Here is a 15,854-nt window from a genome sequence, read left to right as displayed (position 1 = left end):
AATATTCTTGAACGTCTCGTTCGCGTAAGTTTCAGCAGCGGCAGTGTAAGCGGAAGCAGCCTCGCCATGCAGGGAAATGCTTTTCAGGGCGAAGCGTTTCTGAAACTTCGCGAACCATACTTTGCTGGCGGAAAAACTTTGTTTCTGACGCTGGGAATCAGTGGATGTCCCTGGTTGAGGTTCATCTACATCATCATCTTCTTCAGCATGGTCGCCATCGTCGTCTTGAGGTTCCTTTGCCGCAAAATTCTCATACAAGCTCAAAGCCTTGGTTCGGATGGTGTTCGTATCCAAGGCTATGTTCTTCTTCCGGCAGTCGGCAATCCACACTGCTAAAGCACCTTCCATGCGTACGATCGTTTTATTACGCGTGGTAACGACTCGCTTCGCTGATCTGCTAAAGGTGATGGTAGCCGTCTTTCTAATGTTCGCCTCGTCCTTCTTGATATAGAGAACGGTGGATTCGTTGACTCCAAAATGGTGTAACTTCTACCGTCTTTTAACATATCAAGAAGCGTCACCTTCTCAGCAATCGTCATCATCTTTCGGTGGCGTTTAGGCTCACTACCAGCCTTAGTAGAAGCAGAATGCTTGGGAGCCATTGTACAGTAGGGTTTAACAGAAAGTTCAACAAAAAGTTCAACTTAAAACAGTCACGCACAGCACAGATTAAAGTTCACAATAACTTAGCAACATCTACACAGCGGGAGACAAAGTGGCCGCGAAAAGATGCCGCAGGTTGGAGAAGCGGTCAAAACACCAATCACAGGCTAGATTAAAAAACTTGGGTTCTGATTCGTCATCTATCAGCGCTTGAACCAATCACAATCAGTCTTATATGCTACGTAGTAGTTACCAATTCAAAGTAAAAGGTACCCTACGTACAGTATACAGTACAACTTTACGTACGATATTTTACGCTTGTTTTGTTGTAGGATCTCTGTCTGTCTGTCTGTCTGTCTGTGTCTGTCTCTGTCTGTCTGTCTGTCTGTCTGTCTGTCTGTCTGTCTGTCTGTCTGTCTCTCTCTCTCTCTCTCTCTCTCTCTCTCTCTCTCTCTCTCTCTCTCTCTCTCTCTCTCTCTCTTCTCTCTCTTCTCTCTCTCTCTCGTACGCTTATTCGAGATGTGATTTTTGCAACAAAGAATATTATTGGATGCAGTACTACGTACGTATACATACAAAAGATTCATGGAAAAGATGCACATCCATTACATTTGTAGTACAGTAGTAGCCATCAGCAGCCTTACACCATTCTAATATGGTATGACTGCATCTGATTTGCGTTTCATGTTCGATTTAATTTTACTACGTACTGTATACTGAATTATCGTATGATCACATTCTCTTTTCGTGTTTTATTTCTTTCTGTACTGAATTATATGTCATATGTAATGCAATGAACAATCAGTAAGAGCAGATATTACTAATTACAGTATTAATGGAATTACAGGTAACGAAATATCGTATTTGGGGTCTTCAGATATCGCGGTATTTTCGAAATTTCCGGAAAATCCGCGATATGTTTATATATGTGGGTTATGAAAAAAAACCCGCGAAGTGGTGAATGCGCGATGGTCGAACCGCGAAGTAGCGAGGGCTCACTGTAGTATCATATGCCTTTCCAAGGTGAAAAAAAAAAAAAAAAAAAAAAAAAAAAAAAAAAAGACTGCCACATGGTGCTGTTTGGAAGAAAAGGCATCACAAATAGAGGACTCAAGTCGTATCAACACATCAGTCATTGGGTGCATTTTTCTGAATCCACACTGAATAGATGATAAAATACCCTTCTTTTCAAGGTATCACATCAGTCTTCTCCATGATTTTACAAAAACAAGATGTCCGTGCAATTCGTCGATAGTTTGCTGATAAAAACTTGTTCTTACCCGGTTCTAAAAGCGCTATAATGGCTAGTTCCCAAACACTTGGATAACTATGATCATGCCATATTCTATTAATAATGCTTAAAGTAAATAACTTTGAATTAAAAGGTACATGTTTAATCAATGCATATGGAATTCCATCGGGTCCTGGGGCTGTATCGTTACAATTAGCAAGTGCGGAATCAAATTCTCTTTCAGTAAGAGGAAAATTATAAGACTCTTCCCTTCCTGTTGCAAAATTAAAATTTTCTTTTCTTCATTACTCCTATACTGGTGACTGGAAGATCTTTCACACTTGCATGATACATTTGAAAAATTGTCAGTCAGGGCATTGCTAACATTATTTCATTCAGTCACATACTGACCGTTCACCTTCAACACTGCTGGTGGGTTTGGGTGAATTTTCCGGCAATCTTTTTGATTTTCCTCCATACAGAAGATGGTGGTGTTCTACTGTTGACTGAGGAAACAAAAGATACCCAAGATTGTCACCTAGCTTCTTTTATGGCGCGACGGAACTGTGCTCGACACTTTTTGTTTGTTATCAAATTTTCCTCAGTACGGCGTCTACGTAATCTAGTCGTCGTTTGAATAATCCCGTAGTTTTGGGAGCCGAATTGACTCTTGCTGTATGGAGAGTTCCATTCAGTAGGTCTATAGCATCATCAATACTTTCAAACTGTTCTGCACTCCCCTCGATTTCACTTAGCTCACAAAATTTAACCCAGTCCACCTTGTCAACTCCATCATGGCGATCTTTGTAAAGGTGAACCATTGTTAGTGTTTATAATGATAGGTGCATGATCACTAGTATGCCAATCATCTAATGTCCTCCAATCGAAATCAAGAAGGCACTTAGAAGTTGCAATTGAAATGTCAATGCATGACAAGGTACCTGTCTGAACATGAAAGTGCGGGGGCTCTCCTGTATTAAGAAGTCCGACATCCTCGTTTTCCACAATTGATGATATATTATTGCCCCTGGTGTTTGCTAGAACATCACCCCATAAAGGATGTCTACCATTCAAATCTCCAAGTAAAAGAAAAGGTTAAGGGAGCTGTTGAATCACATCTACTAAAATATCATATGATATGTTATCATTTGGAGGCAAGTACAGAGAGCAAATTGTATATTTTCTGCCTATATCAATCTGTACAACCACTGCCTGCAAAGGTGTACGGATAGACAAAGATATTTCAGGAACATCTTGACGAACGTATACGAGACTTCCGCCATGGCTCCCTATTCGGTGATCATATGGTGTCCTTTAGATAATATATTCTCTAGGACAAGGGCTATTAGCATCAAGCTTGCTCTCCTATAGACATACAATTATGGGGGAATGCTCGTGAATTAAGAGCTCAAGTTCTTCACAATTTCATTGCAAAATGGAGGAAAAACTATGCTTTATTTCTTGGAAGAACTTTTGGATGAAATCTTCCCATTAGCAATCTTTGATCTAACACTATTTCCAAGTGGTTTTATAAGAGATGGTCTTGATAAATTGGGTTTTGTGTTTATGATTTCCTTTTCGTCCTTTTGATCTAATTGTTGAGGGGTATGGTGGACCTCAACTTGAATTTCCGATTTATTTAAATTGTCTTCTTGTTGATCAGACAAATCAACAGACGAAACATCATATTCATTTGATGTCCTAACTACTAATATTTCTTATGGAAAGGGTGAGATAGATGGAAGTCTTTCTCTTTTCCGATTAATAGGTTGTGAGCTACCAGGTTTTTGTACCTTCCTCCCTACAGGCGCACCTGATAACTTGGTTTCAAGTGGAATGTCCATTAAATCAGGAAGGATATGGCCTGGGAGAGGTTAGTACTATCCTTTGTAATGGGGGATAAAGGTTGGATAGTGGTGGGCAATGTCTTTTTGTTGATACGCAATGGTAAATTTTTAGGAGATAATCTTGTCTTATTATGCAACACTTTGTCAGTAGATGATGGTGAATTTCTTTTTTGAGAACTACCTTCAGTAGTAGGTGGGTTAGATGATTCCCGAGGAACTTTTTCTCCTGTCTTTAATGTCTGCATAGGTAGTAGATTTATTTAATAATCTCTCGGCATGCCCTACGCTTACATGTTCAATAAATGATGAACTGAGGGCAGCTTCTTCTAACTTATATAACTGACTTATGATTAGAGTTGCAGTTCAAGCATCTTGCCTCAAGTGTACATTCTCCATGGTAAAGATTGGAGCAAGCATTAAAAAGTTTATCATTCTTACAAACTTTGGAAGGATGCCCAAATCTAACGCAAATAAAACATTGCAGTGGCTTCTGCTTAAAAGGTCGAACTCTATTCCTTTCATTTTCTGTCAATGTGGAAAGGTACATCAGCACCATGGAAAGTAAGGATAATCATAGATGTTCCAGGTACTTTATGTACTTTCCACACTGATAATGGACACACAGCCAATATCTCCTCTTCCGTAAATTCATATAGTGTACTGTAGATCTCTATTGAAAACCACTACCCATCCATAGCTAAAGTTTGGATGGGGTTTGATGTCCAATTTCATATCATTGTCTGTCTTTAAATAGGACTATATAACAGACTGTGTTTATGACTTGGCATTTATCAAGTAACTTTTCTTACCAAATCAAGATATATCTCCCGGTGCGATCGTTCCTACCTTCCTATGAAGAAATTTGCAATCTTAAAATAATTTTCTGTACCTCCTGTAGATTGAGCAACAAGCCACATTGGTGGTTTTGGCATGGCATTACTATTTCTGTCTTTTTATCAATCCGGTCTGCTGGTCTGTAGACATCCAGATTTTTAGGTAACCCATCACACAGAGCACCCTTAATATTCATATTACCTACTCTAATATTCATAATATTACGGCTTGCATTGCAAGCTTTCTCATGACAGTTGAATGATAACCAAGAATCCCATTCATCATCTTGAAGTTTCATTCCAATTTCAATTATTAATCCGTAGCATTCAAATATCTTGTGTAGCAAATCATAATTGGCTTCTAATAGATTTTGGGTAACATGCAGGATTTTCAGTTTTCCTGTGTTGCCCAAATTACCCTTTTTTGGAATGGTCAAAGAATAGTCCGTTTTAGTTCCTAAGTCGCCAACGGAACTTCCTTTATATGAATTGCCAGAGGTCGTCAACAGTGCCGAAGGCGAGACAGCATATCTAGGGGAGGGGGGTCATTGTAGGTATAAAAAAAAAAAAAGAAAAAAAAAAAAAGGTAAATTTGGATTTTTAAATGTTTGATTCACCTGCTCGAGAATATTAAGGCATCACATGTTGGAAAGGAAATTTACACTCTCCAATATCAGCACAATGAGAGTATACTTACCAGATGGCCACTCCATACCCAACCCGAAGGATAGCACTAAAACAGATAGAGAGGCACAGGTGTAAGCTAAACTCACCCGTTAGGACTGAGACCAAGAAACTATGGAATCATCCTCCCCATATCTGTAATGATGGGCTTACAGCCAGAAGCAAAGAGTCCCACCTCAAGGATTGGATCCCCCGCCCCCCTGGATTCCGATGACCCAACCCTTGAGAATAGTTCCCCAAAAAACGTCCAAAACATCTTCGGGATGGCAAATACCTACCAACCGTGATCTTTTCCCCCATTCATCTAAGCAGGCAGTAATAAAGAATGTGGAAATATCCATGCCATTATAATAAAAATAAATAAATAAATAAATAAATGAACAAATAAAATACATATTAGATATACAGTATATGCATATACCTGTAAAGTACAGTGTATAAATATAAACCTAAAGGAAATAATATTCAAGAGTTAGGACAGCAAGACAAAAAGTTTATAAAATTAGGAGAAGGTTGGAGTAATACTGAGCAGAAGAAATAGATGAAAGGGAGAGAAATTATATTTTCATAATAAAATAAATTTTTGAACATACATACCCACTGGTTATATAAGAACGGCTTAAGTCCCTGGATGCCCGGCAGAAATTAAAAATCTCGCGGCAATCGCAGATATGCCAGGTGTATACTAGCGCCCTCGCGGTAGACAGGCCAAACTAATCCAACCAATTCAGACCTTCCATGCCCCTTGGTCTCTAGAGGGATGGAGGGTGGGATTATAACTTATATATAACCAGCGGGTAAGTATGTTCAAAAATTTTTTTTATTATGAAAATATAATTTTTAAACAAAACTTACCTGCTGGTTATATGAGAATGGCTGATTGACACCCTTGGGGGTGGGTCAGAGACAGCAACGTAATTGGAAATTCACTTAAGAGTTACATATAACACACTTAAGAGGAAAAGCCTGAAAAGTCTGACTCTGAATCTCCATCCCCAAATAAAGAATCTTCTGGGCTGGAGTCAGCTGTGACTTCTTTGAACTCACTAGGAGTCCCAATTCTTTTGCCAAATTCAATGTCAGCTGAAGATCCTTCAAACAGCGATCGGCCGAGGGGACTCTTATGAGCCAATCGTCCAAGTACAGGGAGGCTCTGATGCCTCTTTAGTGCAGCATGCTCGCCACATTCAGCATGATCTTCGTGAATATTAGAGGGGCTGTGCAGAGACCGAAACATAAGGCCCGGAACTGGAAGACTTCCTTCCCGTATACTAACCTCAGATAGCGTTTGCATTCGGATGTATTGGGACATAAAAGTAAGCGTCCTGGTTGTCCAATGATACCATCCAGTCGCCTTTCCTTGCCGCTGCCAGCACAGTTTTTTGAGTTTCCATAGTGAACTAAGAATTCTGGATGTAGCTGTTGAGGGCACTTACATCCAGAACCGGTCTCCATTCCCCTTAACTCTAGGGGACCGAGAACAAACGGTTTTAAACCCTGGCGATTCTAAGTCCCGCACCCTCTCTATCGCTTTCTTCTCTAGAAAGAGAGACATCTGAAGTCGCTAGCTTGCCTCTTCGGTCCTTCCCTGTATTTGGGCGAGAGATCCACAGGATCTGTGGCTAAAGGAGGTTTTGAGAAGAATGGGATTTTGTATCCTTCCTTTAAAACAAGAATGGACCAAGGGTCCGCTCCTCTTTTCTCCCATGCCTGCCAGAAGTAATTCAGCCTGGCCCCTACCGCTGTCTGAAGGAGAGGGCAGTCAGACTCTGCCTTGACTGGACTTAGCTCCTCTTTTCTTGGACTTCTTCCCATCGGGCTTGAAGTTACTTCTTCCAGCAGGTTTACCACGAAAGGGCTGAGCAGATTGCGAAAATGAAGCAGCTTCCTTTGGTCTACGGGAAGAGAAAGATGTAGGCAGCACCTTCCTAGCTGTCTTGGCAACCAAATCATGAGTAGCCTTCTGAGTCAGCGCAGCGGCAACTTCCCTTATTAAATCTTGCGGGAATAGCGCAGAAGACAGCGGTGCAAAAAGCAACTCTGATCTCTGAAAGGGAGTGACCCCCACGGAGAGGAAAGAACACAAAGTTGCCCTCTTCTTCACAACTCCTGCTGTGAACAGGGCAGCCAATTCGTTTGAACCATCTCTAACTGCCTTGTCCATACATGACATAAGTTGAATGAGGCTACTAGTGTCAGTGCCCTTCATTTCTGATACTTTTCTCCCCAAGGCTCCCAGAGACCAGTCCAGAAAATTAAACACCTCGAAAGCCCTGAACATACCTTTCAAGAGATGGTTGAACTCCGACATAGACCACCACACTTTAGTCTTCCTCATAGCTAGTCGACGAGAAGAGTCTACTACGCTCGAGAAATCTCCCAGGGCAGAGGCAGGAACTCCCAAGCCTAAGACCTCTCCTGTCTCATACCAAACACTCGACTTGGAGGCTAGTTTGGCAGGAGGAAAAGCGAAACACGTCTTGCCAAGACCTTTCTTCGAATCCATCCACAATCCCATCAATTTTAACGCTCTCTTAGAGGAGCGAGAGAGTACCATTTTTGTGAACAAGGATGTTCTTGCTGCTTTACCAAGGGTAAATTCCGATGCAGGAGAACGCGGAGCTACAGGAGTAAAATGGTCTGGGAATAACTCCGTGAAGACCAGCATTAACTTCTTGAGGTCCACCGAATGTTGAGGCGGTTTATCCTCTTCTCCCTCTGAAATATCGTTCAACTGTTCCTCCGGGAAGAAAACCTCATCCGGCTCTTCCTCCGAAAATTCAGCCGCCGCAGAAGTACCTTGTTCAGAGAGGCGGCGTTCCTTTGCAGATGCGTCAGCGCTGACATGGGCGCGCTTGCGCTGTTCAAAATTCCCATCCAACTGACAATCACTAGCCTTGCGTATGTTGTCACGTTCGGTTTGTGAAAAAGCATCCAACTGACTCGAGGCGACCATAGTCGACTGATATGTAGCGTCATGGATTGGCTGACGCGTGGAGTCATGGGTTGACTGCCATGTGCCGTCGTTGGCAGACTGACGTGCGGTGTCATGGGTAGCATCTGGCTGACGCTCCGCCGTGTCATGGGTTGACTAACGCGTAACGTCTGCCTGCCACTGACGCTGACGCTCCCCGATGTCATGGCTTGACTGGCGTGTGTCGTCACGCTGACGCGTAGCGTCTGGCTGATGCTCCGCAGTGTCATGGGTTGACTAGCGTGTGTCTTCACGCTGACGCCTAGCGTCTGCCTGTCGCTGACGCTCTGTATCGCGTCCGCTTCCGTCCTGCCGCTTAGCGGCCCGTTCCACTGTTTGGCGAACGTCGTCACGTTTGGAAAACTGACGTTCGGCAGTATGCGCGATCGACTGATGTTGAGCAGCAGAACTCTTGACGCGATGCATCCACCTCAACCTGCCATTGAACACTGCGACTGGGAGATCGCCTGTGCGATAAAGCGTCAGTACCGGAGACAACAGGCCACCTGTGCGATAACGGGTCTAAAACAGATGACTGACGCCCAACCGCCCTGCCAATAGCAGGCCGATAAGATTGCATAAGCGACGAGAGTTGCTGCTTCATGCCCAACAGCATAGACCATTTGGGATCACTTTTAGGCGACACGCGTGCCGCCTCTTCCAATGCGAATTCGCCTTCCTCATCGCTTCCAAATCGCTCCCCACTTTCGGGAGACGAACACCAGTCTGCTGGAAGCGGTGGCGCATGAACCGTAACACCAGAACCAGGGATCAGCTCCGAATCTGACTGTACCAAACCTTTACCCACTTCAGAACCCACGTCAGAGCGTTTTGCAGGCGAACACTAGCCAAGGGACTGAAAACGCTCAGGTGTATCCCAATGGCTACAGCCTGGTTGTTGCGGAGGAGAATCGCGCCGTTGTTCCACTGCGTGCCCTTTTCTCTTAATCGGTCTAGAGGTTTGACGCCAGACCTCATCACGTGAGCCTTCATCCGAAGATGGCAATAAAGCACTAACCTCACCTTTCCTGCGGTGAGGGTGAGCGACCTGTGATACGACAGCAGGAACGCTCGAGGGGACGCCAGCGCGATTGATGACGCCTCTCGTTCCCTTTCGCGGTAACTTCTCCCATGGGTTCGGGAGCTTGAAAGAGGTCTTAGGCTAGGCGAACGACAGGATCGCGCAGACGCACCCTCCACAACACTGAACACATTAGCCAAACTTTTCACAATTGATAGGTCGCCTGTGCGACAACTTTTAAGCAAATTAATTTTGGACGTAATTTGGTTATTGTCCGCCGCTTAAGATTCAACTCTTACACCGAGAGCTTGAATAGCGGACAACATATCCTTCATCGTAGGTTCCCTCGGTTCCTGATCTACCACTATGGAGGAAGGATTAGGATCAATGACATTGGATACAGGTAATTCTACAGAACGAGAAGAACTGCGCCTAATTCTGTCTCTCTCTAGTCTCTGAGTATAGCGCTCATAAGCTAACCACTCACTTTCGGTTAAAGAACAACATTCATCGCACCGATCCCCAAAAGTACAAGTTTTACCCTTACATTTTACACATAGTACGAGGAAGCTTTAGGAAGACGAGTATGACATCCTTTAATACACTTCCTATATACAGGGGAGGGGTCGGCCATATTGAAAAGTTACGAGAGATCAAAACAACAACAAGGGTCAAAACTAACTAAATAAACCCAAAACAATAAAGATTTCAAGATAATATGAAAGAGAAATCACTAAAGGAAAAGCCCAAACCAAAAGACAGTGTACATCACCAAATAAACCGTTCAAATCAAAGTAAGTTGCGAGTGAATTTCAATCGTTCCAGCCAGCAATGGCAGCAGAGAAGGTCTGAATTGGTTGGATTAGTTCGGCCTGTCTACCGCAAGGGCGCTAGTATACACCTGGCATATCTGCGATTGTCGCGAGATTTTGAATTCCTGCCAAGCGTCCAGGGACTTTAGCCATTCTTATATAACCAGCGGTTAAGTTTTATGTTTAAAAACTTAGATTTGAATTTGGGGAGCAATTTCCCGAAGTTCAAGAGCCCTCTTGCCCATCACAATTCTTCAACAATATGAAGAAACCACGACTTCGTCAAGGCATTCTCTCGTTAAGAGGGTTATACCAAAAGGAAGAGGCAGGGAGCAGAAGAGGGGACCTAGTCCCTTAGACACACAGCTCGTCAGCCCACTAGTAGTACTGTAGTAGAGGTGGTGATAGCCGTGATCGTGGTTCGATGGAAAGGTTCATAAGGGATGAACATTTGCGAGTGCTGACGAGAACTGGAGAGCTGATGGATGCATCGGGAAACCGATAGCACTATACATCTGTGAAACAACAAGTTCTCAGTAGCAAGTAATGTATTAAGCACCAAGGTTGACACTTGTGCTTTATCCCTCTCATCAAAGGTGAGAGTTGGATTAGGTTCCAGGAGGGGTGTGTGTGTGCGACATTCCCTCAACTGCATGTTGTGGTGAGCACTTCCAGAGTAGGGCCACTTGCAGAAAAAGGTTACCTGGCCCACCATTGAAATTCTGTGTTATCTAAAAGACGAGAATCGCTCAGATACTCTAAAGAATTCGAGAAAGCCAGAGCAGTAGAGCACTCTAAGTAAAGAGAGCAAGAAGGTCTAGCTGTGAAGAGCAGAGCGCATGATTGAAGTGAAGATCGCAGCCGGAAGAGATCTGCGATTCTTACCAGAGAAGATCTCCAAAGAATGAAATAGGAGAAACCTACCTGAAGGGATAAGGTTTCCGAGATTCTACGATGGCCGTCGGTGATTCTAAACGAAAGTGGGAAGCTGTCGTAGGTTGCTGGAACACAGGAACCTGAAAGAGCCAAAGAGCGATCGCGCGCTGATGGGCGATGGGGAGCCGACAGCGAGTGCAGAGAAGCTGGCCAACGACAAGCCGCTGGCAAACGACGAGTCACTGGCCAACGACGAGCAGATAGCAAACTGCGAACAGCTGGCGAGTGATAAGCAGTCTGAGAATGACGAGCAGCTGACAAACCACGAACAGCTGGCCAGTAACGAGCAGTCTGAGAGTGGAGAGTAACTGGCAAATGTAGCAAAGGCTAGTAAACAGCGAGTCAAAGAAGAGTCCAAATAAGCAGGCGAGTGTTGAGAACACTTATGCTATCGGAGAGACTGTCGATAATGCTCTTGCGATGGTGAGAGACAGGGAGAGTAACAAGGTGATAAGCGACGCTCTCAAAAGTAGGATTATCTCGGTGAGGGGCGAACATGCAACACACTCCTACCCCCGCAGCTGGAGTAAGACGATCGCCCGAAAGCGAATGGCAAGCCACTAACAAGCGACGAGCATGAGCCTAATGGTAGCGAGATTACCGCTGGAGATCTCACGAGGGGCAAAGGTTACGAGGCAATGGGTGACGATCGTCCGAAGAAGAGTGATGAGCAGCTGTCTAATGACGAGAGCCCGAAGGATCAGCACAGTGGTCCTTGACAGGGCTGAAGAGAAGTCTCCTTACCGCAGGGGGGGAAGAAGAATGTCTAGGGCGGCAAGGAGTCATGAACTCCGAAGCCAGACAAAACCCTGGAGGGGAACGTTTGCGCGGTTCCTCCAGAGAGGCAACCTGTTCAGACCGAGTCAGTGGGGAAACGAGTCTCTACGGGGGAACTCACTTGCAAGCCAGAGAGGTAACCACATGCAAGATAGACCCACATCAGACTTTGCTCCACCCACGATGGAGGAGTCGGTAAGCATGGGGGAACTGTGACAAGATGTAGCCATCAGCAATTCTTCCCACTTGCGATTACTCGATGGAAGCTGATGAAGGGAAGTTCTCCCTCGGAAGGGATAGCAGCCCAACACCTGGAGAGGTTACTGTAACTCTCCCTTGGAAGGGAAAGTTTTCAAACCCCTGGAGGCCGACCTCCATGCAATCCTCTCTGCTTCCAGTCAACAAGCATATTTCAAGTTGAAGGTCTGCATGGAGCGCTACCTGTGAAACTTAGCCGAAGCTAGTTTCTGGATTCAACCAGAAGGGATCACCTGACTGGAAACCCCAAAGAAACCCAGTATGCCACTGCCCTCGTTCTTACGCCTGAGCATCAGAAACGAAGGAGAATAAGACGAGTGTTGCAGAGACTGTACCATTCTTTGGATGGGATCTCATCCTCGTAAGAGAAAGGCCATAGTCAGCGTGCTGATTAGGAGCTGCCATAGGCATAGGAGTACAGGACTGTCATGGGGTAGGGACAGCAAATTCCACAGGAACAAACGGCTCTGCTCTTCTACGTTGGTTGTCTTAGCCGAACAACAAAGTATGGCATCGCCAGCTAGGTAATATAAAGATTATGAAAAAAACAAAAAAAAAACTACCTCAGGATGACCACCTAGCCCACATATGGGAAAGGTGTACCCGAGAGAACAGGAACATACCAAGAACTGTGCACTCCCTTCACCGGCCTTCATCGTCGGGAGAAGGAGAGTGGCAGCGTATGAACTGTAAAGAAAGAATTACAATTAATTGATTCAGCTGATTAAACAATATACTCAACCCTCCGGCCAGTAAGTAATAATAGAAAAAAAAATGGAACACCCAACCCCCCACTAACCAGCGGGTGGATGGTTAATCCTCACTAAAAGTCTTATGGCTTTTCTTACAGCTTTGCCGAAAATAATATCCCCTTTAAATAGCCTTGGTTTGTATTACTGGGAACAAATCCTTTTTCCACTGATGAGCATCCCTCCCTCCTAATTCAGAGGATAAAATGTAATGTCATGGAATATTTATGAGGGTACAGCTAGAATAAACATGATCAATGGTAAAATTTAACAAGCTCACATAAAAAATTGAGAGGCCAGTGTAAAAATGTAATAGTCTCAAAAATAACATGATGGCCTACGGAAATCTTGTGCATGCGCAAATTAAACTTATTTGTATGGTATGATTATTTAGACTAAGTCGAGTACTGGCAGATAACCTCTCCAGACCAAGGGTGACCGTGACCACAAATTCAACCGGCCGACACAAGTCGCACAAGGCAATAGGATTAAGTCCTGGGGTTGTAGGAAATTGACTGGGGCATGCAAAGTTTATCATTTGTCAAATAAAATTTTCTTCTTAATGGGGAAAATATTGTTTATCTTTGTCAGAAATACAATAACATGAAGTTAGTTTTACGATTTAGTTTTAGCATGCTAGGAGTGAAGCCAGTTGAGAAGCAAACACAAAGTTGAGTTATGATTTGGTCTTAGGACAGGATTAGGATACATTGGTCTAAGGGGGGGGGGGGTAAGTCAGGTTAGGTCGGGAACCTTAGGTCGAGTGGTATTCATGGGACCGTTTCCTTTTGAAAATAAGGTTTATCAATCATAACTTTTGGACTTTTAAAGCAACTAAAATTTTAACAAATATTGGTTTCCCCATTATTTCCATCAGGAAAAGTTCAAAGTACCTATAAATACACAAGGAAATATTTCATTAGGAATGCCTATTGTGCTATTGCATAGTAAATATTTACCGACAGTTTAATACTGACCGGGTCTGTTCCAACCAACTACGAAGACTTCAAGTTCAAAGCCTCTTTTTGACTTGGATAACTTGGCTCTAAAATTGAGCTGCTCTAAAATTGAGCTTTTCAAAAGCTTTCAGTCCAGCCTCGGAACTACTCTAAAGGCTACAATAGAAAATCAACTCTTCAGTTAACACTGCTTGGGCTTTAGATACGTTACCTGCCGCAATTATTATCAATAAGGTATTTCTATCACCAGGAAATCTTCATATGCAGTATGACCTAGTTCGTTGATAGACTATCAACTCTCCAGTAGCGACTGAAGTCAAGTTTTTACGGAAGAGCTTACGATAAGTCAACCCTTCAAAGTTCAATGTTTACATCGCCATGACACACTTAACCAATGTTGCCAACTGAGCTAGATCGAGGTCTTAGATGCGCTAGAAATGCGCTATTATTATTATTATTATTATTATTATTATTATTATTATTATTATTATTATTATTATTATTATTATTATTATTATTATTATTATCCAAGCTACAACCCTAGTTGGAAAAGCAAGATGCAATAAGCCCAGGGGCTCCAACAGGGAAAAATAGCCCAGTGAGGAAAGGAAATAAGGAAATAAATAAATGAAGAGAACAAATTAACAATAAATCATTCTAAAATAAGTAACAACGTCAAAACAGACATGTCATTTATAAACTATTAACAACATCAAAAACAAATATGTCATAAATGAACTATAAAAAGACTCATGTCCGCTTGGTCAACAAAAAAGCATTTGCTCCAACTTTGAACTTTTGAAGTTCTACTGATTCAACCACCCGATTAGGAAGATCATTCCACAACTTGGTAACAGCTGGAATAAAACTTCTAGAGTACTGCGTGGTACTGAGCCTCGTGATGGAGAAGGCCTGGCAATTTGAATTAACTGCCTGCCTAATATTACGAACAGGATATAATTGTCCAGGGAGATCTGAATGCAAAGGATGGTCAGAGTTATGAAAAATCTTATGCAACATGCATAATGAACTAATTGAACGACGGTGCCAGAGATTAATATCTAGATCAGGAATAAGAAATTTAATAGACCGTAAGTTTCTGTCCAACAAATTAAGATGGGAATCAGCAGCTGAAGACCAGACTCAAAACAAGGTAGAATGAAAGAATTAAAACACTTCTTCAGAATAGATTGATCACCGAAAAGCTTGAAAGACTTTCTCAATACCCCTATTTTTTTGTGCAATTGAAGAAGACACAGACCTTATATGTTTCTCAAAAGTAAATTTACTGTCGAGAATCACACCTAAAATTTTGAAAGAGTCATACAAATTTAAAGAAACATTATCAATACTGAGATCCGGATGTTGAGGAGCCACCGTCCTTGACCTACTTACAATCATACTTTGAGTTTTGTTAGGATTCAACTTCATACCCCATAATTTGCACCATGCACTAATTCTAGCTAAATCTCCATTAAGGGATTCACCAACCCTAGATCTACATTCAGGGGATGGAATTGATGCAAAGAGAGTAGCATCATCTGCATATGCAACAAGCTTGTTTTCTAGGCCAAACCACATGTCATGTGTATATAGTATGAAAAGTAATAGGCCAAGAACACTACCCTGTGGAACACCAGATATCACATTCCTATAATCGCTATGGTGCCCATCAACAACAACTCTTTGAGATCTATTACTTTAAAAATCAGTAATAATGCTAAGAAACGACCCACCCACTCCCAACTGTTTCAGTTTGAAAACAAGGGCCTCATGATTAACACGGTCAAAGGCAGCACTAAAATCAAGGCCAATCATACGAACTTCCAGACCACAATCAAGGGATTTCTGTACAGCATTGGAGATTGTAAGAAGGGCATCACATGCTCCAAGGCCTTTACGAAAACCAAATTGCAAACTAGGGAGTAGATGATTACCTTCAGCAAACCTATTAAGACGTTTTGCCAGAAGACGTTCAAAAACTTTAGATAATATGGGAGTTATGGAAATTGGGCGGTAATCAGTGGGACTTGAGCTACCACAAACACATTTACATAGAGGAGTAACATTACCAATTCTCCAACTAGTGCTAAAAGCTCCTCTTCTTGCTAACTTGCGCAAAATAACAGATAACTTTGGAGCTAAGAAATCTGCTGTCTTTATAAAAAAC

At 42.8% G+C, this 15,854-nt stretch overlaps 1 protein-coding gene across 1 annotated transcript in view; it reads right to left on the bottom strand.

The window, feature by feature from the left end:
• LOC137644465 (uncharacterized) overlaps positions 1 to 14,061 on the bottom strand; it is a 68,898-nt gene extending 54,837 nt beyond the window's left edge. The window contains exon 1 of the mRNA XM_068377440.1: positions 13,896 to 14,061. The gene's annotated coding sequence lies outside the window, so the exon portion shown is untranslated. The remainder of the gene's footprint in view (positions 1 to 13,895) is intronic.
• Between the last annotated feature and the right edge of the window lie 1,793 nt (positions 14,062 to 15,854).

This window comes from Palaemon carinicauda, chromosome 7, assembly GCF_036898095.1.
Source record: "Palaemon carinicauda isolate YSFRI2023 chromosome 7, ASM3689809v2, whole genome shotgun sequence".
Lineage (NCBI taxonomy): Eukaryota > Metazoa > Arthropoda > Malacostraca > Decapoda > Palaemonidae > Palaemon > Palaemon carinicauda.
The sequence above is the reverse complement of the archived record's forward strand: the minus strand, read 5'-3'. Positions and strand labels throughout refer to the sequence as shown.